The 25,599-nt window shown below is 35.4% G+C and overlaps 1 long non-coding RNA gene across 2 annotated transcripts; it reads left to right on the forward strand.

Moving 5' to 3' along the window:
• Positions 1-1,399: 1,399 nt before the first annotated feature.
• LOC128552219 (uncharacterized) lies at positions 1,400-25,265 on the forward strand. 2 transcript variants are annotated; one of them, XR_008369016.1, is made up of 6 exons: positions 1,400-1,492; positions 11,863-12,033; positions 14,712-14,941; positions 15,261-15,427; positions 18,791-18,903; positions 24,432-25,265. It is a non-coding gene; the product is annotated as an uncharacterized LOC128552219 (long non-coding RNA). The 2 variants fall into 2 exon arrangements; XR_008369015.1 differs by having other exon boundaries at positions 1,401-1,492; positions 11,863-12,013.
• The last annotated feature ends 334 nt before the right edge of the window (positions 25,266-25,599 follow it).

Consider the following 25,599-nt stretch of genomic DNA (forward strand, 5'->3'; position numbering starts at 1 on the left):
TTTTATCATTATATCCCGTTTGTCCCGCCGTATCCCGTGTGTTTTATCATTATACCTCATCTGTCTAACTATTATACCCCGTCCGTTCCATTTTGCCTCGTGTGTTCCATCATTGTAAGAAGACTATTCCTGTATTATACTTATTCTGTTACATCATCGTGTATAATTGTTTCAGACTGGTTATAATGAAGTTAGAGGCGCGGTGGGATATGATTTTTTTTTTTTTTTTTTTTTTTTTTTTTTTTTTTTTTTTTTTTTTTTTTTGTAAAGCGACGTTTTCCACTGTATTTACTTTATGTAATGACGGGTAGCTACCTGGATTCTATACCAGTACTATATTCCGTTCTCTGCATGTAACTGAAAGCTACTCCACATGAATCAAACGTAGAAGACGACTGATTTCAGAATAAAAGCGTCACAGAGAACATACGCTTCTACTGGGTAGATCCAGCGCAAAGTAGAGGTCGTTTTATTAAGTTCTCTGTAACTATTTAATAAAAGACATTATGTCTGAAATTATTCATCTTCCATGCCTGTTTCTTCATTATAACCATTACAGCAACTTATTAAGAGGAGTAGTGGTTAAGGTGTCGTCTGCTTAGCCTCGAGGTCGGGGATTCGAGCTCCTCTGGCGGTCGCGACCATGTCTTCTCATATGACATCAGTCACTGGTTTTTGCAGGAAGATTCAAATAAGCACCAAGCTTCGATCACAATCGAGCTGAAATAAATTAGTATAAACTAAAGTAACAATTCATATCTCGTTCGTCTGTCCATCTATTCATTTCGCCCATGTTCATATGTGAAAAACAATTCTACAGCATTTTTTTTTCGCCAGCAGGATCGTTCTATTTTGGTGTTGCTCTTCGCGAATACAATAAAATATAGCCCCTGCCAAGACCCGAGATAAAAAAGGTCGGTAAAAGAGTGCAGCCCGTAGAATGATCAGAATTCAAAACCCATTTGTTAGCTAGATGTTCTTTTTCTTAGTACTGGTAGAGAATTTTTGTTCAATTTCCGTAGAACGTAGAGGTTTGCCAGCATTTGGGTGACCATAGTTGTTACATACGTATCGAGCTGCAGTTCGATGCACTCGTTCAATTTTTTATGTGAGGGATTTTTGCCAAGGGAGACATATGGAGGAACAGTATTCAAGATGTGGGTTAACATAAGTGTTGTAAGCTGTTTCTGACAGTTGAACCAGTAGCACTCTTTCAAAACTAGCCGCAACAAAAACCTAAGTTGTGGTTTAGAAAAATGAACAGTGTCGTACACAATATGAAATGTCGCTAGACAACACCGCATGTTCGGTTGAATTGTTATCATTGTGTAGCAGGTAAGGGCTAGTGAATGTGTAGAGAAATCTGCCCGAAGAGCGAATCACGTGACATTTGTGTTGTGCGTGAACTCGTGTTCACTCTCAGTCGGTTGTGGGTAGTCATTGGCGGACAAAGGAGGACAAAGAAGGACAAAGAACGAACACAGGAAGGAAGGTAAAATTAATTTAAAAAAAAGAAATGTTTAATTAAAGTTTAGCTTTTTAGACTTTTATTTGATGTTCAGGGTGTTTTTTTTAATATCAACATGCAACAGTTTAGAGCAGTTTTGCAAGAAATTTTTTTTGTGGTAAAGCAGTGTGTCATGATGTGTTGGGCTTGAACCAGTTTCCTGTCAATGTAATATGGTTACAAAATAATATTTCCTTTCATTGTTATTTTTCAAGTCTTCTTGCAGTAAGGTCAACATGTCCAGGTATATTATACATCTGTCCATTACACAGAGCAATATTTGTTTATTTGGCATAAATGTTTGCCACAATTTGAAAACAGTGTTTGCAGTAAGATACAGGTTTTTGTTCTCAAAGGTAAAGGATATATTAACTTATAGGGTCAAAGGTCATGTTAGATCTTGTCCGGGCTGTAACCTTTCTACCAAGTTATTTGATTATCTGGATCTTTCTATTTATGAAGAAAGTATAGGGGAAGATATATATTCGATACAGAGTTATAGTTCTTGCACATTGCATTTCATCTCATTGCCTGGAACATCATTCCGTTTGTCACATACAAAAAAGGGAGGTTTGGTGGCTTTACTGATTTAACACATAAATATCTTAATTTGTAAGTAGTATTGTCATTAAATGTTTAGGCTTGTCCGGAAAAAAAAATAACCGAAACAGATTTGTTTGCTATCAATGGCAATATATTTGGATGTGGTGAACCATGAAAAGGGTCATAACTTATTTATTTTGCATAACACATGTATATCCTGATTATATGATGAAATTTGTTGAAGTCGAGTACTTTTGTTAGTTTGGGTCAGGACTTAATCAGTTATCTTAAAAATAAAATGCAACATCTTGATTTGCCAGAGAAATGAACCAGTAGGCCTATATGTACTCTAAAATTAATTCTTTAAATAAATTAATTGGATAAAAAGAATTATGTTGTAGCTCTAAAACCAATATTCTTGTCAAAAGTCATTGTCTTGATTTGCAATTGATCTGAACCAGTATCCTCTAAAACATTAATTTGGGGAAAACATGTCAGTGCTGTGAACCAACAGCCTCTCAATAGACATTTTCTTGGTTTACATTAGATCTGAACCAGTATCGTCTTAAAGGTTAATTGGGAAAACACGGTCAGGTCTGAACAAGTAATCTCCCAGTAGTCAATTTGGTTTACAATAAAACTGATCCAGTATCCTCTAAAAGGTTAATTAGGAAAATCAATGTCTGGTCTGAACCAGTAATCTCTCAATAGTTACAATTTGGTTTACAATAAAACTGATCCAGTTAGTATCCTCTAACAGGTTAATTAGGAAATGTCAGGTCTGAACCAGTTATCTCTCAATAATCAACTTGGTTTAAAATGAATAGTCAACTTGGATTACAGTATATTTGAACTGGTTAATTGGGAAAACCATGTCAGGTCTGAACCAGTATCCACTAGTAGTCAACTTGGTTTTCAATAGAATAGAACCAGCTATCGTCCTCTAAAAGGTTAATTGGGAAAACCAGTGTCAGGTCTGAACCAGTATCCTCTCAGTAGTAAACTTGTCAACATGGTTTACATTATATTTGAACTGGTATCCTCAAAGGTTAATTGGGAAAACCAATGTCTGGTCTGAACCAGTATCCTCTCAATAGTCAACATGGTTTATGGTATCCTTGGAAAATCAGGTCCGGTCTGAACCAGTTTCCTCCCAATGGTCAATTTGGTTTACAAATAACAATATATTTGAACCAGTATCCTCCAAAAGGTTAATTAGGAAAACCATTGAACCAGTTAGTGTCTTTTCAAAAGCCATTATATTAACTTGGAACAGATCATCAGGCTCTTGACCAGTTTTCTCTAAAAAGCAGTTATTTTGGCATTTTAATATCTTTCCATCTTAATGATATTTTCCAAATTGGTTACACTTTCTAACATATTTTGGGCAGACAAATTTAGCTAATCATTTTCTAGAAAGTTCAAAATTAATGCAACTTGGTAAAATGTGGAGGGCAGTCTTTTTGCATAACGTACATCTGCTGGTAACATTGTCATATTTAAGGTTCTAGAATCTTCTAAGGTACTTTATACTACAATTTTGAAATGGGACTTTATGTTCATCATTCCTTTGCATCCTTCCCTTGCATCCTTCCCTTGCACTGTTCTCCTGCATTGTTCAGCATCCCTGCACACACCCTGCATGCACTAAAGTTCCAAGTCAAATTGAGTGTAATGTACCATGTACATTAAATTTCAATCATTTTCATGTATTTTCATAAGTCTACTTTAGTATATATTAAAGTAATTAAAATGAAATGTTCAGCATGATGTTATGTTGTGTAGGATAGTCTGTCAGTAATCAAATCTCAAGGTCACAGACAAGGGCACATGTATTATACACATTAATTTAATTACTAGTACTTATTTTGTGTCTCGGTAACAGTACTGAAACTTAAAAAATGTTAATAATGAAATGTGTTAAGAGTCTGGTCTGTTCCTCAAATATTATGTCACACATGATTGCACTTTGTCCAGATTCAGCGTTTAATATGCAATGGATTTTAGTGAATCATTATCACATCCATTGTGCAATTCTGGAAATCCTGGTGACCACATGGGGCTACTTAAAGGAACGTATTAAGGTGGGCTGACAAGCCAGTTCAGTCTGTGTTGTAGGTCAAATTGATACTTTTGTCACCAACTTAGTGTGTGTAGTAAATTTATATAAATTTAGACCTAGCTTTCTTTAATAACAAGAGTTTTTGGCCAGTAACAGGTTTCCGTTTATGATTTGGTTAAAGAATGGGGCTAACGGCACCAATTGGGGCTGCTGGTTAATAATTTATGTCCAGACTGACATAGTGTCACCAAACCTGGTGTGTAGCTAGTTGAGGTCATTTGGTTCAGGTCTGTGTTGCTTATCCAGTAAACGTTTGTTTGTATTGACATATTGTCACAAAGAGGAATGTATAGCATTTAGTATAATATAGCATGACCTAACTTGGAATGTATTTGGGGCTTTTGTGCTCAAGGTCAAGGTCACTGTAATAGTTATTAAAACAAAATCTTGTCACCAAACTTGGTGTGTAGCAGTTTGCATTAATGGATACTGGAGTCAAGTCACAGGGTAATACAAAAAATAAAACGAAACAGTTTCTGGTCAATACTTACCCAAGACAAAATGGCGAAGAGGTACTGGGTAAAGGTTTATGAATAAATCATAATAAATTTTTAAGGACAGATTTATTTATTTTTGGCAACATATTTGTTACAAAATATTATCTAAAAGGGACTAGATTCTGTAAAGAATAAGTATATAATATATAAGGTCAGGTTTTTGAAAGGTTGTCTACATAACATCTGTTTGTGATTATTCGAAATGGGGGAAATACTGCTACTGGTTCATGTTTAAATATTGCATTTAAGGACAATGTGGTTTATTTTTGAAGCATTAATTTTGTAATCTTTTAGCTGATTTTATAGCAGATATGGAGAAATTGTAAAGTAACATGTGTATATTGGTGTTTTCAGTTTTAGGTAGTTAACTATTTTGACAAAAATGCCATTAAAATTTCAAAATTAAGGGTATAGGTCATCTTTCAAAAATACTGAAAAAGTCTTTGATGGCTGCTGGTTCATATATCTGCATTAAAAGACACTTTGCATTCATTTTTAGGGAATGTTGTTTATGTTACAGGTCAGCTGATTTTGTCCCACAATTCAAAAAAGGTTACTTTTCTCCCATGTTTAGTCAAAATTCCTATAGTGTTGGTCATCTTTTGAAAATACTTTGTAGCTCACTATAATTGCTTGCTACTGGTTAATATCGGAATACAGTGTATTTGTCATACAAATTTGTAAAACTTAGCTGTTTGGAATATGGTAGGACTAGGTAAAGAAATAGTGGCTACTCACTAATATTGAACTTGTGTATTTCAGCAATAGTCTTTAAGTTATAGTCTGTTTCTTTTTAGACTACATATAATCCAGCCTGTTTGCCACATACAAATGTATCATGTATTTATTCAGTTTCTGACCTATCCGCCCTATACATTTTGTTATTTATTTAAAAACTCAAAGCAATAGAATATATTCTAGGATTTTTAAGTGTTACACACATATATATAGGGGCAATATGGGGTTATGGTTTATATACTTTTTTGTTAAATTAAATGCTCAATTTAGGAACTTACTGTATTTTCAATGTTATATCTTTCACAGACATTGCATGATTTTAACCTTGTAGGTCATGAAATCTATCTTTGGAACTACTTTAAGAAACAAATGATAAAAAGATACCTTTCTTTAAGTTTTGATTTCTGAGCATATATTTCAAGCATATATTTTATAAACTGATTCAGTTGGCAACTATTGAAGTAAAGTTTTGATACAGCATTTCTGTCTTTGTAGTGGGGGAGAAAAAGTTTGTATTCAAACCTGTGAGAAGGTCATTTGGAAGCGTATAATGCTATTAGCAAAATTGTAGCTAAAAGAAAAAACATTCAGGTCTTCCATTTTCCTAAAATGTCACATATATAATCATACATATATAGCTTTTTACAAATTCAATGGAAAGTAGCCTAATGCTACATACATGTGGAATAAACTTTTGACAGAATTTCAGTATTTTGAAAAACACCTTTGGCAATATTTATTGATTAATGTGGTTTAATTTGTACTTTGAAATAAATACCATCAGTTCACTACTTTGTGCTGAAAATAAAATGATAGTTTTAATAAAATTCTAGTATTGACTTTATACATATTTTTCATGATAATGAGGCCACTTAAAGTCATGTCAGTTCAAGGTCAAGGTTGTATGATGAGATCAAATGCAAAATCTTTATCTTTTTACCAGTTTAAAAGATTTTATAGAAGTTGGCATAAGTTTTACCAAAGTAAGATGACTTTCAGTCATGTTGGGTCAGTGTCAAGGTCATATTTTGAGATCAAAGGTCAGGTTTTCATGTACATTCCATATCTTTAACACAGAAAAAGACCTATATAACTTGGCAAAATTCTTTTCATCATGCTATTTTCAGTCATGTTTAGTCAATTTAGTATATATTTTGGGTCAAGTTTACGTGGTGAAAGGTCAAATAGGCAGTATTTATTTGAATATTTTCAAATAAATTGGAACTAGCATATCTCTTTATTCAACATAGAAATGTTAATATAGTACTTACACATCAAGTTTAATGAAGCTGTATTGTGGTGAAAAACATCACAGAAAAAGGTTTTACATTAGTGGATTGAATTTAGTTTAAACATTATTATATGTCTTAAGAGGATATTATGATTTGGGAATAACCATTTTAGTGCAGAGTTAGAATCTTTTACTACATAAAGATCAGTGAGCAGTTTCATACTGCACACCACTTCAGTCTTTAAAATGAATATGTTCAAAATTTAAAAAAAAAAAAGAATAAGAAGATACTTTGAATGCTTTGTTTTGAGAGTTAATGAAATGTGCCATACCGCTCATGCGCCCTAAGCTCAGGCTTAAGCAGGTTACTATAAGTATTGTTTACTTCTAAGTTTACCATATTTCATGACTTGTCTTTACAATCCGTATGAAATTAGTTCAGCATAAAATTTATTAAATGAAGTATTTAAAAAAGCTCCATATTTAAAGACTGAAAGATTAGATCAGTTCTCTTTATTTTACTCTATTGCTTTTCTATCAATACAGCTTATTCGCTGTGCTTGTATCTTCATTCAGCTAGCTTTCCCATGCAGCTTCCTTTCCTATACTGCTACAGTGTCTCTATCACATCCATCTATCTCTCACTAACTATCCCATGGTGTTCCTCCTTGATGCTACTTTAAGGGTCTGTATATCTTCCTTCTAACTATCACACCCACCTAGCCTTAGATAGCTATCCCATGGTGTCCCCCATGATGCTACTAGGGTATATCTTCTATCACATCCACCTAGCCCTATCTGGCTATCCCATGGTGTCCCCCATGATGCTACTAGGGTATATCTTCTATCACATCCACCTAGCCCTATCTAGCTATCCCATGGTGTCCCCCATGATGCTACTAGGGTATATATTTCTTTCTTCTAACTATCACATCCACCTGTCTCTAGCTGCCTATCCCCTACTGCCATTAGGGCCAAAATTATATCTAGCTCTCGCATGTACTGCCGGGTTGTATATTTCATCCATCAAGCTAGCCAAAGCTGCTGCCAAGAAAGATGTTGCATACAGCCAGCCAGCCCATGTTTCTTCTAGGGAGCACTTTACATTCTTTGCTTCTTAAAGCCTATAGCCTATATATTCCAATATCCTATAGGTCTTATTGGCAGTATATTACATTCCGCAGAAACATCTCCTTTATACTAGCTATACATTAAATCTAAGTAGCTGTCCTGTGTGCTACCAGGTTGTATATTTCATCCAGCAAGCTAGCTAAAGCTGCTAAATTGTATGGTTGTATACAGCCAGCTAGCTTTTCATCTAGCTATTGTTCTTCTTGACCTTAGTCTTTCAGTGTTTTAATATTTAGCAACTTTTAATTACAAAAATATTTAAACTAGAAAACTGGTTTATCATCATGGAAATATGGTAACTATGAAGAAGCAATTTCACTTAAATGGCCTACCTCAGAAATAAATTCAAAATCATTCAGCCCGTATGAGTTTTTGCTGTTTGATAGAATCCTTTCTAAGCAATTTAAAACTTTAAGCTTTTAAGCTCTGCAATATAATGATTTTCAAAAAATAATATTTGAAAAATCATTGCTTTTGGTTACTTAAGTTCTAGTCCCAGAACCAAGGGATATTCTTTACATTGTTTTTAACCACCAAATTTGTTAGTTTGTATCTCTGTAACAGTCTAGACTAAATTTGACAAGTAGCCTTTTTGGACCATTTTCTCCACAGTTACTATCCTTTACTGTCAAATTGTAAAAAATGACTGTCTTCTGCTCACTTTTTACTTTCCCTTGATCTCGACTACACTGTTTCTATATAATCTAGGTCAAGTTTCATAACTGTAGCACCAGAGTCACTGCCCTTGAATTAGTCAAAATTCTAAAACTAATGATGTCTGAACAGAGTATTTGCTCTTTGATCTCATAAACACTGCTACAGAATAGTTTGCAATTGCCAATAAAATCAGAGTAAAGGTCAATATCACTAAGTTAAGACCAGTTTCTCCAGAGTAATGCCCCTTGAATTAGTCAAAATTTCCAATTGATACTGGTTGTCTTTATTTATTTAGTAAGGTTTTTGTTCTTTGATCTCAATCATACTGAATATTCAGGTCATTTTATATAATCTGCAAGTGAAAAAATTTCCAGAGTAATGACTCTTGAATTAGTCAAAATTGCAAGTTTGACATCTCTCGTAGTAGAGAATTTTAAAATTAGAATTAATTTGATTTGTATATATATTTGATACTTTAGTTGTTTCTGGCATAATTAATGTTTGACAAGGGGGTGAAGTGTTGGTTGCTATTTCTTAGTATTTGTACTATACTCAGTGGCTGGTGATTTAAGGTAAATTTAAGGTATGAAAGTCAGTCCTGTTGAAAGTGAATTTATTTTGGTTTATGGTGCATTTAATTCAAACAGGGATCTTTAGTACTGACAACGTTACCAGGTTACAAGGTCACAAAGAAAATTAATAAGATTGCTAAGGTAGAAAATTGTTGTATCAAACTTTTTGCGGGTAATGCTACCAAAAACATCTTTCTTGACTGTGTGTATTATTAATGTGGCGTTTCTTGCAATTTAACTGAAATATTATACTTTTTCAAACTTTGGCATTGTTTATCAAAAATGTTTTCTTTATGAATTTAATTTACTGAAATTAATTGGCATCTAGGAAAATCATTTGCAATGCCTGTATAAGAATAATTTTGTAAAATACAATGGTTCTAAAAGTTGATATAATGTATAATGTTTAAGTGGCCAGGTAAATGAGTTGAATGAATGCCCTAGAGTAGTACCAAAAATCACCAAGCCCTAGAATTAGCATAAATTGTCATATTTTATATTGTTACTATATTCCTTTATCCTAAAAATGTATGAACTTTGTCATCGGTCATAAACTAGGTCACTAGGGCAGATCATTAAAAAAAATCTTTGTTGCACAACACAGGAGACCTCTACCTATCTTGTATACAAGCTAGGTCATTGTGGGTAAAAAAGTAGGTAATGATCGAGGTTAAAAATCATAGAAAACAAATGTTAACACTGTAAAGAGGTATTTTCTACCCCTATAAATTAAGGTCAAATTAGAAACTTGGCAATTTTATGTTAAAAAGTAGGTCACAAGGTCAGTTTTGAAGTCTTACCAAGGCAGAGGCCAAATTTTCTAGGTAACCGGAATAAAACCATCTTGAATGGTGTAAAATAAATTTGGTTCATCTGTATTAAAATCCACCAGGTATTATCTGATACAACCTTTAACCTTATTTAATGAGAGGAATGTTCAAACTGAATCATTCGAGGTCAAAAGTTGGATCACAAAAATCTTGGTTACACTCTAATATAGTAAAACTTGGTCAAGCAATCTAGCACTATTGTGACCCTCTTCATTTTTGTAAAAAAATTTAACAGTGTAAAATTTTGAATAATTTTGGTGTGTCAGTTCAAATTATTTTTATGTTTGATATTGTATTAAATTCTGGTTAGGATAAGGACTTTTTTCCGTCTTTAAGAGGTGAGTTATTGTGATCACCACATGTCCGTCATCTGTCATCATGCATCATAAAGAATTTGACTGAGAATACTTTAGAGGTCACAGTTTTAGCTCATTCTTTATGAAACTTGGTCAGAATCCTTGATAAAATCTCAAGTCTTTTAATGGGTCATCTGGGATAGAGGCAACACTATGAAACTATGTCAAAATGATTTTCTTCATAAGAAATAAGGATAAAATTTTAACTGGGTTCATGAGGTCAAAACTAGGTCAACCAGTCAAATCATAGCAAAGACACATTTACTACATAGTCTTTATAAAACCTGGTCAAAATAATTGTCTCTTTTAAATCAAGGTAAATTTCAAAAACTTGGTTATCTAGGTCAAAATCTTTGTCACAAGGTCAAATTATAGAATGACATTTACACTCCAAATGTCACATTTTCTACCTTATCTCCATGGGAAAAAAACCAGGTCATTTATTCAATCATAGAAAAACTTTGTAAAAAAAAAAAACTGTAGCGGTCACTTTTCCAACTTGATCTTCATAAATTTTTATGGGAATGTTGGTCAGTATGGAATCTAGGTCATGTTCGGAAGTGGGGTACCTGAGGTCAAAAACTATGTCACTAGGTCAATTAATTGAAAAACTTGATTAATGATCTACCTGATTTACATAAGAGGTGGTCAAATTGTTTGTCTCTATGAAATCTAGTCTAAATAAGGCACCAGGTTATCTAGAGTAAAAACTAGGTCAGGTGAGCAATACAAGGCCTTCAGGGCCCTCTTGTTTTGTTTTGTTTTCCTGCCAATCTTCCAGACTGCTGAGGAGGAGATGCTGCTTCAAAAGATTGGCAGAGTTGCTTTTTGTTACAGCTGCCAAGGCCTTACAGATCCCTTAACTATTGATCAAGACTTATCATCGTTGCCATGCGAGGATAATCCGGTTGTCTATATATCGCTAGATGAAAAACGTGTGTGAAGTGACTGGTCTACAATTCTGCACCGGCAGTGTTTAGATGAAGGTTGTTTCTCTGGGTTTAGTGAGATGGGAATCAGGGATTGTGAGGATTTTATTTCTTTCAGGTCCACAGCTGCCAATGACAACTGGACTGTATGTGGTCCATACATGTAGTCGGCAGGATTTTCTTTCAGTGTCAAGACCTGCCTAGGACACCTCTATGAGGTAGGCAGGATTCTTTTTTTTTTTCAGATTTCAAGGCCTGGCAGATCCCTTAACTGTTGATCAAGACTACTGCGTAACCTTCGAGGACCCGGTGTCAATATGTCCGCAAGATGGAAAGCGTTAATGGGGGTAACTGGTCTACAATTCTCGCGGTGGGTTGCTAGATGATAGTTGTTCCTTTGTTGAGAGAGACGGAAATCGGGGATTGCAAGGATTTCTTCTTTATTTCAGGACTATACCCTGCCTAGATCTTCTAATGCATGTTTTTCTTGGACGGAACATACATTGGGCAGGATTTTATTTCTTTCAGGTTCAAGGCCTGCCAGGAACGGGCAGGATTTTCTCTCTTTCAGATTTCCTTTGAATTTTTGCCTTCCGTTACCAGGACAGGCCAGATTGTCAGATTTTGTTTTTCATGTAGCTCACTTCTACAGTATTAAATTCTTGCCTTATTAATTACTAAGTAACTTTTTTAACATAAAATAATTTCACGTTCAGTTTTTCCTGTTTTGGCTTTTTTCTAATTACAAGCTTGCGAGCCAGAGACTCTTATATTCCCATGGAAAAATGTGAAATGGTGCCAGTCATTTAGTAGGGACAGTGTGGGAGTCAAACACAGTGCAAGTCCTGTATGTTCCCTGCCTTCAATCTTCTAGACCTCTACTGCTGGTGTCTTCTGTTTGTAAGTATATTCTCTTTAAGGTAATTAATAGTTATGAATATTTGTTCTCGGAATTTGCACTAAAATATTAAATATCATTGTCATAATAATAATAAAAAAAAAAATAGAATAAATCTGCAGGTTTCTAAATTTCATTCAGCAAAACAGTTAAATGGATAGAAATTTCTTCAGCGAAACAGTTAAATGGATAGAAATTAAGCCTAATTTCTTATTTTCTCAGCTGGTAACTGTATGAAGATAAATTATATTCAAGACGGAGATGCCTGTATAAGAAACTATCAACAAATAGCTTTTTCAGAAGAAAAATGTTTAAGTACGTAAAATGTTGAAAATTTCATTCAGTAAAACAGTTAAATGGATAGAAATTTCTTCAGCGAAACAGTTAAATGGATAGAAATTAAGCCTAATTTCTTACTTTCTCAGCTGCTAACTATGAAGATAAATTATATTCAAGATGGAGATGCCTGTATAAGAAACAATTTATCAACAAATAGCTCAGAAGAAAAATGTTTAAGCATGTAAGCTGCACTTTATATCCTAATTGATTATAATGATAGAATTTGAGTACATGCTTTATAAATTCTAAGATGTTTGAGGTTTCATGAAAATCTAACATTGCTTACTTTTTGATCTACTTCCCATTTTTTACAACACTTTACCCCAGAGTATGACTCCAAAACAAATAATTTGGTCCCTCAGGCTTTTAATTTTAGGTTAAAAACAGACAGTCGGCTGTCAAAATAGAAAATAATACATAATTGCGTAGTAAGAAAAGCATATCTTTCATACAGACAGAACCATAAAGGGAGGTAATAAAATCAGTGGATTTATTAATACTTTAAACTATTTTGAATCTGATGTTCAAAGCTGTGATAATATATAGAGAATATTTTTGTTGAAATATATTTCACCAAGTCAACACTATAATGCAATATTTTCACGAGTGGCACAGCCACGAGTGAAAATATAAATTATGGTGTTCACAAGAGAAATATATTTTGATCTTACACTGAAACAAACAGATTTTCTATTTGTACCCCCCGACAACAAAGTTGTAAAGGGGGGTATACTGGTTTCAGGTTGTCTGTCTGTCTGTCCGTACACGCAATCTTGTGCGCACCATCTCTCCTTATCCCCTTGACAGAATTTAATGAAACTTCACACAAGTGATCAGTACCAACAGTAGTTGTTGTGCATGGGGCATGTTAGGTTCTTTTAGAAAAAAAATTTGCAGAGTTATGGGACTTTGTTTTTTTGTTACTATACTGTATACATAGACGCAATCTTGTGCGCACCATCTCTCCTCGTCCCCTTGACACAATTTAATGAAACTTCACACAAGTGATCAGTACCAACAGTAGTTGTGCATGGGGCATGTTAGGTTCTTTCAGCGACAAAAATTGCAGAGTTATGGGACTTTGTTTCTTGTTAACATACTATGTACATACAGTCTGCATATGCAATCTTGTGCGTGCCTAATCTACCAAACCCTTGCACACAATTTAATTAAACTTCACACAAGTGATCAGTACCAACCCTAGTTGTGCATGGTGCATGTTACATTCTTTTAGATAAATATTCTGCATAGTTATGGGACTTTGTTTTTTGTTACTATACTGTATACATACAGTCTATATACATACAGTCCACATAATTATGCAATCTTGTATGCATCAATTTGCATTGTACTGTGTCAGTGCATGCGGGGGGTACATTCATCACCTTTAGTGATAGCTCTAGTTATTTTATGCATTTTTGATGGTTTTAACCAAATTATATTGAGTTTGCCCGCGCAATGTCACATGCATCGCACCTTAACGTGATAATGTCGTTACGTCAGGATGTCTTTGTAGAAAAACTATAAATAGTTCTATTATGTTTTCTGATTTCTGTGACATTTTATTATGATAAAATGTAAATATTTATGATCCTTTTATTATTTATAACATATTTACCTTTACTGAAGAATATTTTACAAGGAATTTGCTATCGTTTATAATTCATACCATTTCGCATTCAAATGTAGTTCCCTACCAATTAAAAATAAAAATGATATTTTCACTGTTTGAAACAGTGAAAATATCAATTTTATTTCACTGATAAATTTCAGTATTTCACAGAAGAGTATAAAATATAAGAGAAAACCATCATTGATAACAGAATTTAACTAAAGAGTAACGTGTTTTATGTTTATAACAAAAATGCAGCAGCTACAGCATTCTAAGTCATTGTGGCCCCTCAAACAGAACTTGGTAAAATTTCACTCACTAAAAGATGACATTAAGATTAAGTGCAGTGTACATGAACCATAACTCAACTTTGCTTACTTAATAAAGATATTCCCTGTAGAAATTATGCCTGAAACTTTTGAAAATAATTAAATTTCACATGACATTATGTGTTTGAGAACCGAGTTAAACCTTAATTACAATGCTGGACACTATTGATCCTGCCTTTGCAACCACTGCAGATCATGATCATGACCAGCACTGTTCGTCATTCAGTCAGTATCTTTTTTGTAAGCACCCCTTTTAACAGTTAATGGTACTGTCCAGATTGGAAGATGGACAAGTTCTATATAGAAATTTAGCAGGTAAGGGTTAAGGAACTGCAGTGTGCATAAACCATAACTCCTGCAAACACATTATTCATGGTAGTTCCTGACATTGCTTTTACTTTCTGCATACATTTCATTTAGTTTTGGCGCAGACAGTGTTCGGAGAGACTGGCAAAAAATGACTGATAATGATGAATAAAACTACAACAACAACAATTAGCAAAACAGACCAGATAACTCAGATGCTGAACTGCCAGTAGCTGCTGGAAATGTGGGACAGAGTTAGCATTGAATAACTTCCAGCTGGATCTTGTCTGGAGCTTTCTGGAGTTCATTTGAACTACATCTGTACAGTCAACACTATAATTCAGGTAACATGAATGTTTAAGTTACACATTGCAGGAATACTGAATCTCTTTAATGATTGAGTGCTGAAAAAAAAGACAAAAAGTCGCAAATGGCAAGGCAGGTCAGCTGATTGATTGACATTTTAAGCCTCTCTCTTATTTGGTTTGAATCAACAAATGGAATTACAAGGAAATATTCACTGTCGTTTTCTAATCACTTACGAATTATATGTATGTTGTAATGCACTTTTCACATTTACAATTAATAGTTATCAATGTTTTACAACTAGTTGAAAGCTTTGCTGTAATAGCAATGCCAAGAACAATAAACAACTTATTTTAGGCTGGTGAGTCTGTGATTGGTCATCAACACCAAGAAATGAGGAGACTTCTTTGTTCTGATGTCTGCCATCACTCTACTGTCCTGAGAATCACCATAGCGATGACCTAGGTGTCAGAACAGGAACCAGAACATACCTTATTGAAAACCTAGACATTCTCATTCTTCCAGTAAGTTACCTGTATATTAGTTTTGCCAGGGAGAATAGGACTTTCTTAATTACATATTCAAAATGAAAGCTACATTGCAGCTTTGCCAAGCTAATTATTTGCCAGGATTAGTTTTAGATGGGAAAGTTATATCGACAGTGTCGATCGAAAATCCCGAAAAATGAAAAGGTGGTTTTCAGGAGAGGCAAAAAACTAATTTTTAGTGTTTTTCCTATACGGCATTTTCTATTTTCCTCATTATTTGGTATTTTATTAGTCCCCTACTGGTTGAAAACCAGTTTTGGGGACTATAGGAATGCTCTTTTCCGTCATTCCGTCCGTCCGCAATTTTGTGTCCGGTCCATAACTCTGTCATCCATGAAGGGATTTTAATATTACTTGGCACAAATATTCCCCATGATGAGACGACGTGTCATGCGCAAAACCCGGACCCCTAGCTCAAAGGTCAAGGTCACAATAGGAGGTCAAAGGTCAACAGGGCTTTTTTCCTGTCCGGTCCACAACTCTCCCATCCTTGAAGGGATTTTAGTATTACTTGGCACAAATGTTCCCCATGATGAGATGATGTGTCATGCGCAAATCCGGGACCCCTAGCTCAAAGGTCAAGGTCACAATTGGAGGTCAAAGGTCAACAGGGCTTTTTTCCTGTCTGGTCCATAACTCTCCCATCCATGAAGAGGTTTTAATATTACTTGGCACAAATGTTCCCCATGAGGAGACGACGTGTCATGCGCAAAACCTGGACCCCTAGCTTAAAGGTCAAGGTCACAATTGGAGGTCAAAGGTCAACAAGGCTTTTTTCCTGTCCAGTCCATAACTCTCCCATCTATGAAGGGGTTTTAATATTACTTGGCACAAATGTACCTCATAATAAGACGATGTGTCATGCACAACTTTCAGACCCCTAGCTCAAAGGTCAAGGTCACACTTAGCAGTCAAATGTTAACATAGCATGAACAGGGTCTGTTTCGTGTCCGGTCCATAACTCTGACATTCATTAAGGGATTTTAATATCACTTAGCACAAGTGTTCCCCATGATGAGACGACGTGTCATGCGCAAATCCCGGACCACTAGCTCAAAGGTCAAGGTCACAATTGGGGGTCAAAGGTCAACAGAGTTTTTTTCCTGTCCCGTCCATAACTCTGCCATCCATGAAGGGATTTTAATATTACTTGGCACAAATGTTTCCCATGATGAGACGACGTGTCATGCGCAACACCCAGTACCCTAGCTTAAAGGTCAAGGTCACACTTTGAGATCAAAGGTCAAGAGGATTTTTTTCCTGTCCGGTCTATAACTTTGTCCTGCAAAGCAGGATTTAGATATCAGTTGGCACAAATATTCCCCAGGATGAGACAACATGTCATGTGCAAGAACCAGGTCCCTAGGTCTAAGGTCAAGGTCATATTTAGAGGTCAAAGGTCAAATTCAAGAATGACTTTGTACGGAACATTTCTTCTTCATGCATGGAGGGATTTTGATGTAACTTGGACCAAATGTTCACCACCATGAGGCACCCTTGTTTTTAGAATTACGTCCCTTTGTTTTACTATAAATAGATTTTATTGTAACTTTTTTATTACTGGCGGTAGAGAAAAATCGAGACCACTTTTCTGTGGTACAGCATGCATGTTACATCCAATTTTTAGGTGTATTTTGACCTATCTCTACCTGGTAAAGAGTTTCTTGTGGACTTATATTATTATTTTTTTTTTTTTTTTTTTTTTTTTTTTTTTAAAGATTAATTTCCCTTTGTTGTTACTATAAATAACTTACATGATAACATTTTTATAATCAGCCAAAAAAATTCAATATGAAAACAACTGTGGGTTTTTATATATGCACATTTTAATCCAAGTGTCATACATGTGATACGTCCCGGATTGTCCGGGATTGTCCCGGAAATTACATACTCGTCCCGGTGTCCCGGACAGTCTTGAAATGTCCCGGAAAAATAAAAATACAGGAACAAATAAAAATAATCCCCCAAAAAACTTGGTTTTTTTTGTCTATAAGTTGTTGAATTTTACACAATAAACAGTCCCTGGTGTCACATTGTTTATTCCTAATCAGTTTCATGCCCTCGAGCGGGACACGTGTTGATAAGTCCGCTTTGATCACACGACGATATTTTGATGACACTGATTAAGTTACAGTCAGTTATTATGATGACCCTGATTAAGAACTGACAGGATTATGCAATCAATAACTGTTTTATGGTACTTAAATTAGGAATAATAGCCGTAAATCTCTTTGTTTTTAGCACGTTGCCTGTAAAGCTACATGTAGCCTTTATGGAAGAGATTATTGAAAACGGTCAATTAAACGATAATTATTTTAAAAGGTTGTAATAATTTAAGATCAAGATCGATTGTCACACATATTCTAAATTAAAATATTGAATGCCTTTGCCGACCGACCCATGGAAATTGACCCGACTCCAAATATTTTATATTGGCGATTTTATTTACAAGATATATTTTATTCCTTTAAGGATTCAGTTTAATTATTAGATAAATTTTTAAGCTTTAGAATGATACCAAATTAGCTAGAATCTAAATCACAATGACCAGGTTGATTCTTCGTATATAGTAAGTCTCCTAATTCTGTTCACCTCGGGAACGCAATAAATTCACGTGCCGAACTATAGATGTGTATTACCCGTACATGTATTTACCTCCCTTGGAAAGCTAGACGACATTTGCAGTAAGCGGGTGAACAATGTTTATCTCGCAAAACTACATGTAATATTACGATATTTTTGCATGAAACAGACGAATACCAATGTCACGATGTATGTCCCGGACAAAAGGTAAAAATCCCCGGAAATTTTAACTCGGAATCCCGGAAACGTTCTGAAAAATTATGGCATGTATGCCAAGTGTGTTGTTATAATGTTATAACATATTGTATATGTAGTACAATATTGTTTATACATCATTGACAGATATCAGTTCATTATGTTATACTGCAGTAGAAAAAATTAGGTGCCTTCCAGTAGGGGACTTTGTATTGCATGGCAATACTTCATTCACTTGTTTCTTCATGTTTCACCCCATTCCCATTGGCTAATTCACCCCAGATTTGGAGAGAATGTGCGCAGGAAAAAGCTAACATTATTAGGCAAAGAAAAAAATAGGCATTTTCATTATTCGGGATTTTTGATCGACTGTCGATATTATACATTGAAAATGTTATATATGTGAGAAAATTAAGTGAAACGGTTAAAAGAACTATCAAACACAATGGATCCCAAGAGGTTGCAAGAACTTAAAAATGGAATGGAATTGCACACCTTGAGGAAATGAAACAATTGTTTAAATCATTAAATGTGTGTACCGGTACATATATTGAATTACAGATCTGTCATAGGATTCATGGAGGTCATAGCCAACATAATACAGATGCCCCTGTTCTAATTTTCATTCCTGCAAACCAAGACCAAGCTGATGGATAAAGTATCGGCTGATTCATGTAAGTTCTACAGAAATCCACTGTGTTTTTAGCTTGACTATTCAAAGAATAAGGAGGGCTATTGCACTTGCCTTGGCCTTACGCGTCTGTGTTAAGGCTTTATGTAGTTCAATATTTTCTTCGTTAATTAATATTCAATTAAAACTTGCTGTACTGGCTAGTACTGATAATGTTCAATAGTATGTTAGGCCTTGTAACCCCACCTGCAGTATTGTCAGAATTATGCACCTTTTTATCCCCCCGCCAAAGGCGAAGGGGATATTAGAAATGCTCTCCGTCCGTCCGTGCGTCCGCAACAATCTTTGTCCGGAGCATAACTCCAAAAGTACTGGAGGGATTTTCTTCAAACTTCATACACTGATAGAACACATTGGGAGGAAGTGCAGTGTGCAAGAACAATAACTCTACCTTGCCTATTTTTTGAGTTATTCCCCTTTATCATATTTTCTTAAAACATTTTGTCCGGAGCATAACCCCAAAAGTACTGGAGGGATTTTCTTCAAACTTCATACACTAATAGAATGCATTGGAAGGAAGTGCAGTGTGCAAGAACAATAACTCTACCTTGCCTATTTTTTGAGTTATTCCTCTTTATCATATTTTCTTGAAATAAATTTGTCCGGAGCATATCTTCTTCATGCATGGAGGGATTTTGATATATCTTGGCACAAATGTTTACCACCACGAGGCGGAGTGTCACGCGAAAGAACCAGGTCCCTAGGTTTAAGGTCAAGGTCACACTTAGAGGTCAAAGGATACAAGAACAAAAACTTTGTCCGGAGCATTTCTTCTTCATGCATAGAGGGATTTTGATATAACTTGGCACAAATGTTCACCACCACGAGACGGAGTGTAATGTGCAAGATCCAGGTCACTAGGCCTAAGGTCAAGGTCACACTTAGAGGCCAAAGATCAGATACAAAAACGACTTTGTCCGAAGCATTTCTTCTTCATGCATGGAGGGATTTTGATGTAACTTGGCACAATTATACACCACCATGAGACGAAGTGTCATGCGCAGTTCCCTTCTTTAGAATTACTTCCCTTTGTTGTTACTTTAAATAGCTTTTATTGCAACTTTTTCATTACTAGTCATAGGGAAAAACCGAGACCACTTTTCTGTAGTACAACATGCATGCTACATCCAATTTTTTTTTTTTTTTTTTTTTAAAGATTAACTTCCCTTAGTTGTTACTATAAATAACTTATATTGTAACATTTTTATGATTGCCCCTAGGGAAAAAACAAGACCACTTTCTGCGGTTCAACATAGATGTTACTCTCCAATTTTAAGTGTATTTTATTATATATAAGGTACCTCTATACGGGTATATATTGTGACATTCTGGCACTCTTGTTCCCTATTAGCTTTCCATTCTGTCTTTTTACAGTAGCCATATAGAAAAACATCATAGCTATACTCTTCATGAAAATTAATAAAATTTAGCAGAAAACCGCCTAATTACTGACTTATTCTTTCTTCCACATCTTAAAACCCCTGATGCGGACCACAACTAAATGGTTCTTCAAAGCTTTCCCCAAAATTAATACTTTCAGACACTAACTTGCTAGGAACTTTAGCCTTCAGTTATGATATGCCCAGTGGGGGGATTAGCCATGTGTAACATGGCTCTTGTTAATTTAGAAATTAGATTAAAAATTTTATGATGAAGTCCAGTATCTTCATTACATAAGATTATTCATTTGATACTTACTTACTGTACCACTACTTGCTCATAGTGACATTGTATATTATTGTGACTAGATGCAGAACCCTCCCTGCTATTACTTGAAACAGATTATACTGATTCAAGTTGGTGTCCAACATCATAATCCGCATCAGTGGTGTTAATCACGCCAGTGATAGCTCAAGTTTCCTCAGTTATGCCTGTTTTTTTGCTATTCAGCATCAGAGTAGTCAAGTGCGTTGTCTCCTATGATAGCTCATGAACATGTTTTTTTTTCATAGCAGGACTTGCTGTTGGAGGTAAAATGCATTGTTTGCATGAGAATATCAAGTAAAAAAATATTTTGATAGTGTTCAAATTGTAGATTTTCAATCATTTCCTGATTTATTTACCTATATTGAAAACCTGACTTGTTGTACAGGTGAGCACTTGGAATGTTTTCATCTGGTAGGAAAATGAAGGTCGCAATGATATCTTTTAAAGAAATATTTTTACATGCCCAAAAGGGACATATGTTATACCCTAGGTCCGTCAGCAGTTCCGTGTCTGCTGTGTAACTCTTGAACCCCTTAAAGGATTTCAAAGAAACTTGACATAAATGTTAACCACACCAAGATGACATGTAGAGCGCATGTTTTGGATGTCTCACTTCAAGGTCAAGGTTACACTTGGGGGTCAAAGGTCATATCAGATTGTTTCCTGTTCGCTCTGTAACTCTTGAACTGCTGGAAGGATTTCAAGGAAACTTGGCACAAATGTTCACCACACCAAGACAACATGCAGAGAGGGTGTTTCCAATGAGTCACTTCCAGGTCAAGGTCACATCAGATTGTTTCGTGTCCACTCTGTAACTCTTGAACTGCTTGAAGGATTTCATGAAAACTTGGCACAAATTTTCACCACACTGAGACGACATGCAGAGCGCATGTTTCGGATGACTCACTTCAAGGTGAAGGTCACACTTGGGGGTCAATGGTCATATATGACTGCTTTGTGTATATTGCTCTGCATTGCAGTGCTCTTGGTTTTATTTGGCAGATCCCATTTTTGTTCACTTGCAATAAATATTTTTTTGGAATTATTTCCCTTTTATGTTACTATAAATAGCTTATTTTGAAACTTTTTTTATTATTGGCCATAGAGAAAAACCGAGACCACTTTCCTGTGGTACAATATGAATGGAACCTCCTACTTTTAGGTGTATTTTGACATACCTTACCTTGTAAGGATTTTTTTTGACTTCTGTATTTTCTTTAGGAATTTCTTCCCTTTGTTCTTCTTGTCCTTTGGGCTTCAACAGTCTAGTTCTTGAAATTTTGCTCCCATCCTCTGATATAACCCTTTGGGCATATATTGCCCCGCTTGGCAGAGTTCTTATTGTACCCCCCGACAGCAAAGTTGTAAGGGGGTGTACCCCCCGACAGCAAAGTTGTAAGGGGGGGTATACTGGTTTCAGGTTGTCTGTCTGTCTGGCCATCTGGCCGTCTGTCCGTAGATGCAATCTTGTGCGCACCATCTCTCCTTATCCCCTTGAGAGAATTTAATGAAACTTCACACAAGCGATCAGTACCAACGGTAGTTGTGCATGGGGCATGTTAGGTTCTTTAAGAAAAAAAATTTGCAGAGTTATGGGACTTTGTTTTTTTGTTACTATACTATATACATAGACACAATCTTGTGCGCACCATCTCTCCTCATCCCCTTGACACAATTTAATGAAACTTCACACAAGTGATCAGTACCAACAGTTGTTGTGCATGGGGCATGTTAGGTTCTTTAAAAAAAAAAAATTGCAGAGTTATGGGACTTTGTTTTTTTTGTTACTATACTATATACATAGTGTGTTGTGTGCACCATCTCTCCTCATCATCCCCTTGACACAATTTAATGAAACTTCACACAAGTGATCAGTAACAACAGTAGTTGTGCATGGGGCATGTTAGGTTCTTTCAGCGACAAAAATTGCAGAGTTATGGGACTTTGTTTCTTGTTAACATACTATGTACATACAGTCTGCATATGCAGTCTTGTGTGTGCCTAATCTACCAAACCCTTACACACAATTTAATGAAACTTCACACAAGTGATCAGTACCAACCCTAGTTGTGCATGGTGCATGTTACATTCTTTTAGATAAATATTCTGCATAGTTATGGGACTTTGTTTTTTGTTACTATACTGTATACATACAGTCTATATACATACAGTCCATATAATTACGCAATCTTGTGTGCGTCAAATTGCAATGTACTGCGTCAGTGCATGCGGTGGAGGGGGGGGATACATTCATCACCTTTAGTGATAGCTCTAGTTTTATTCTTAGAATAGGTAGAGCTATCGGACTAGCTCAGCTGTGCGTTGATGTCGGCCAGGTTTCTGCCGAGGCCGCAGTATCACGAGAATCTTGTGTAAAAAATATGAATGTCGCACTAAAATTGGCCCAGAAGCGTCAGTTGTTGCGTTACGATAATTTCGGGTACGAATGTCCGTATGGGACTACCGGAACTGGGTACGAATCATACTGTATTAGAATAGAAGAGTTTCCTGTAAAAACTTCATTTTGATCAACAATGAACAATTTTAAGCTACATTTCTATATCTGCAAACAAGAAAAGCATTCAGTGTAATGATTAACAGACTGAAGTACTTCATGTAGCTTCATAAAACCTTGCAGAACACACAAACCCGGTGTTATTAATCGTTTTCCACCCACTTCACGGCAGGTGAAATTGAAAGTGTGTCCGTTGGCTGCTTAAAATCTGTCAACCATTCCACATTTATTGCCTGCAAAATTGAAAATGCGCCACAAAATCAAACTACAAGGGTGCGGAAAATTTGAATGATGCCAAGAAGAAAAATGACTCCAAATCTCAGGAGAGTTGATTTAAAGAGTATTAATGGTTGGACTGAAATAAAGACTTCAGTTTTAATAGTGATGTTACTGTCTTATTTTATTAACATATGGTCAAAAGTTGTTGTCCCTAAGATTTTGAAAATGTCCCCACATTTTTAATACCAAGGGGACATTTTTTGTCCTCGGCAGAACCCTGTGTCGGCATCATGATTTGGTTAAGTTTCTGTACGTATTAAAGCTGGTATCGCGTCATTGGTTAAGGTTTTTGATAAAGTCCTATATCTCTGTTATTATCAAAGCTTTTGACATGAAACTTAAAATAGTTATTTACTCTCAAGAGTCTACACCAGGAGAAAAAACTCCCATTAATCTGTTTGAATTTTGACAAGAGTTATGCCCTTTTTTAACTTGGTTAAATTTTTGATAAAGTCAAATAACTCTCGTTACTATTGACACTTATGACTTGAAACGTTAAATAATTATTTACTATCAAAGTTGACAGCAGGAGAAACAATCCCTATAACTTTGGTTTGAATTTTGACAGAGTTATGTCCCTTATTAACTTGGAATTTTTTGGTTAAAGTTTTATAAAGTTTTTACTGGCAAAGCGCTTGTTAATGCAAGCTAGCAGCTCGTGCAAGAATATTTATAAATACTTTTAAAACAGAAAACAACAAACATGCTTATACTTTTATTTGCAAATTGAGTAACCATTTGGGCCCAGTTGTTTGAAACTTTTAACAGGCAATTAAGCTAACGATTGGTTAACTTTTAGGGTTATATTTCGTCATTTTAGAAGACTTGGTATACATTGAACATACGAGGAAAGGATTATGAACACAAAAAGTTTTTACGGTAAAATCAAAACTTTATAATAATATATATATATAATGTTTTCCACATGTGGGCCACAGACTAATATTTTGAATCAAAATCTAACCGGCCCTGTTTGTTAATCGTGTATCAATTTTCTTGCATTATTTCAGTTGTGTCCCTTGCTTGAAGCTGCTTCCCATGGAATTTTTTCACGAAGTCATTGACTGTCGACGTGGCATGAAGACGGAATGTACTGATCAGACCAAGTTTCTCGCTGTTTCCTGGCAGCCAATGGAAGAGCCGAGAATACCAGTGCGAGTCAAGTGTTGAATAGCACAGATTCCAAGCATTGTTTCTCTCTGGTCAGAAAAAAAATCAGAGAAATAACTTATCAATGATATATTCCTGTCTGTTAGTAATGATTGATCGCAGACTGAATGCTACCATGGGTCTACTGGCAAGCTGGAAAGATACAAAGATAAAGATAATTTATTAAACTTACTGAACAGGACATTGGAGAATTTTCAGTTGTGAAAGTGAAATAGACGTTAAAAATATTAAGATCAAGTGCAAATTTGATGGTTCATGATTGACATTAACACTTACTGAATGTAACATTAAAGGATGTTCAAGTGTGACAGTGAAATAGACATTAAACATTAAAGATCAAGTTGTGGTTTAAGATAAAATACTGAAAAGATCAACACCAGCATGTTAACAGTAATGTTACAATTTATTTTATGGCATTTAGAACCCTAGCATTGATATTGTACTGTAACCAACGTTCTCTATCTTTGCTCCATCGTGCACACATGAGACATTGTAATTGACAAGATCCTTGTTAGTTAGCTTTCAGTGTCTTCTAATAATTTTGGCATAAACACTGCTGTAACATCAGTTAGTTGATCAATGGTCAATGGCAAAATAACACCAGTTGGCTCAGTTTCGACTCTGTGTGTACACTCACAACCAAGGCTGTCTTGGTATTAAAATTTGAAGTATTATTTTAGTTATTGTATTTGTCACTGACCTTAATCTTTGCTCAGTCATGTGCCTGGTTTTGAAACATTGCCCAGTGTGACATGCTAAATGCCACCAATTCTTGTGTGAGTAAAAGCACTTTTCCTTTTTGCACGCCCGTCTGAAAGTATGGTGTATTACGTGAACACCTGTGGTGGGCAGGCGGCATCCACAGCATGGTGGCTCTTTAAGTCAAACAGTTACCATCCGATCTTCACCAAACTTTCTGACAATGTTTGTGGGCATAATATCTCGGCCAAATTAAGCATTAGGCCAAGTTAGATGACAGGCGTATTTTGTGATAGTCTGGAACTCTTG

Source organism: Mercenaria mercenaria, unplaced genomic scaffold (assembly GCF_021730395.1).
Source record: "Mercenaria mercenaria strain notata unplaced genomic scaffold, MADL_Memer_1 contig_2170, whole genome shotgun sequence".
Lineage (NCBI taxonomy): Eukaryota > Metazoa > Mollusca > Bivalvia > Venerida > Veneridae > Mercenaria > Mercenaria mercenaria.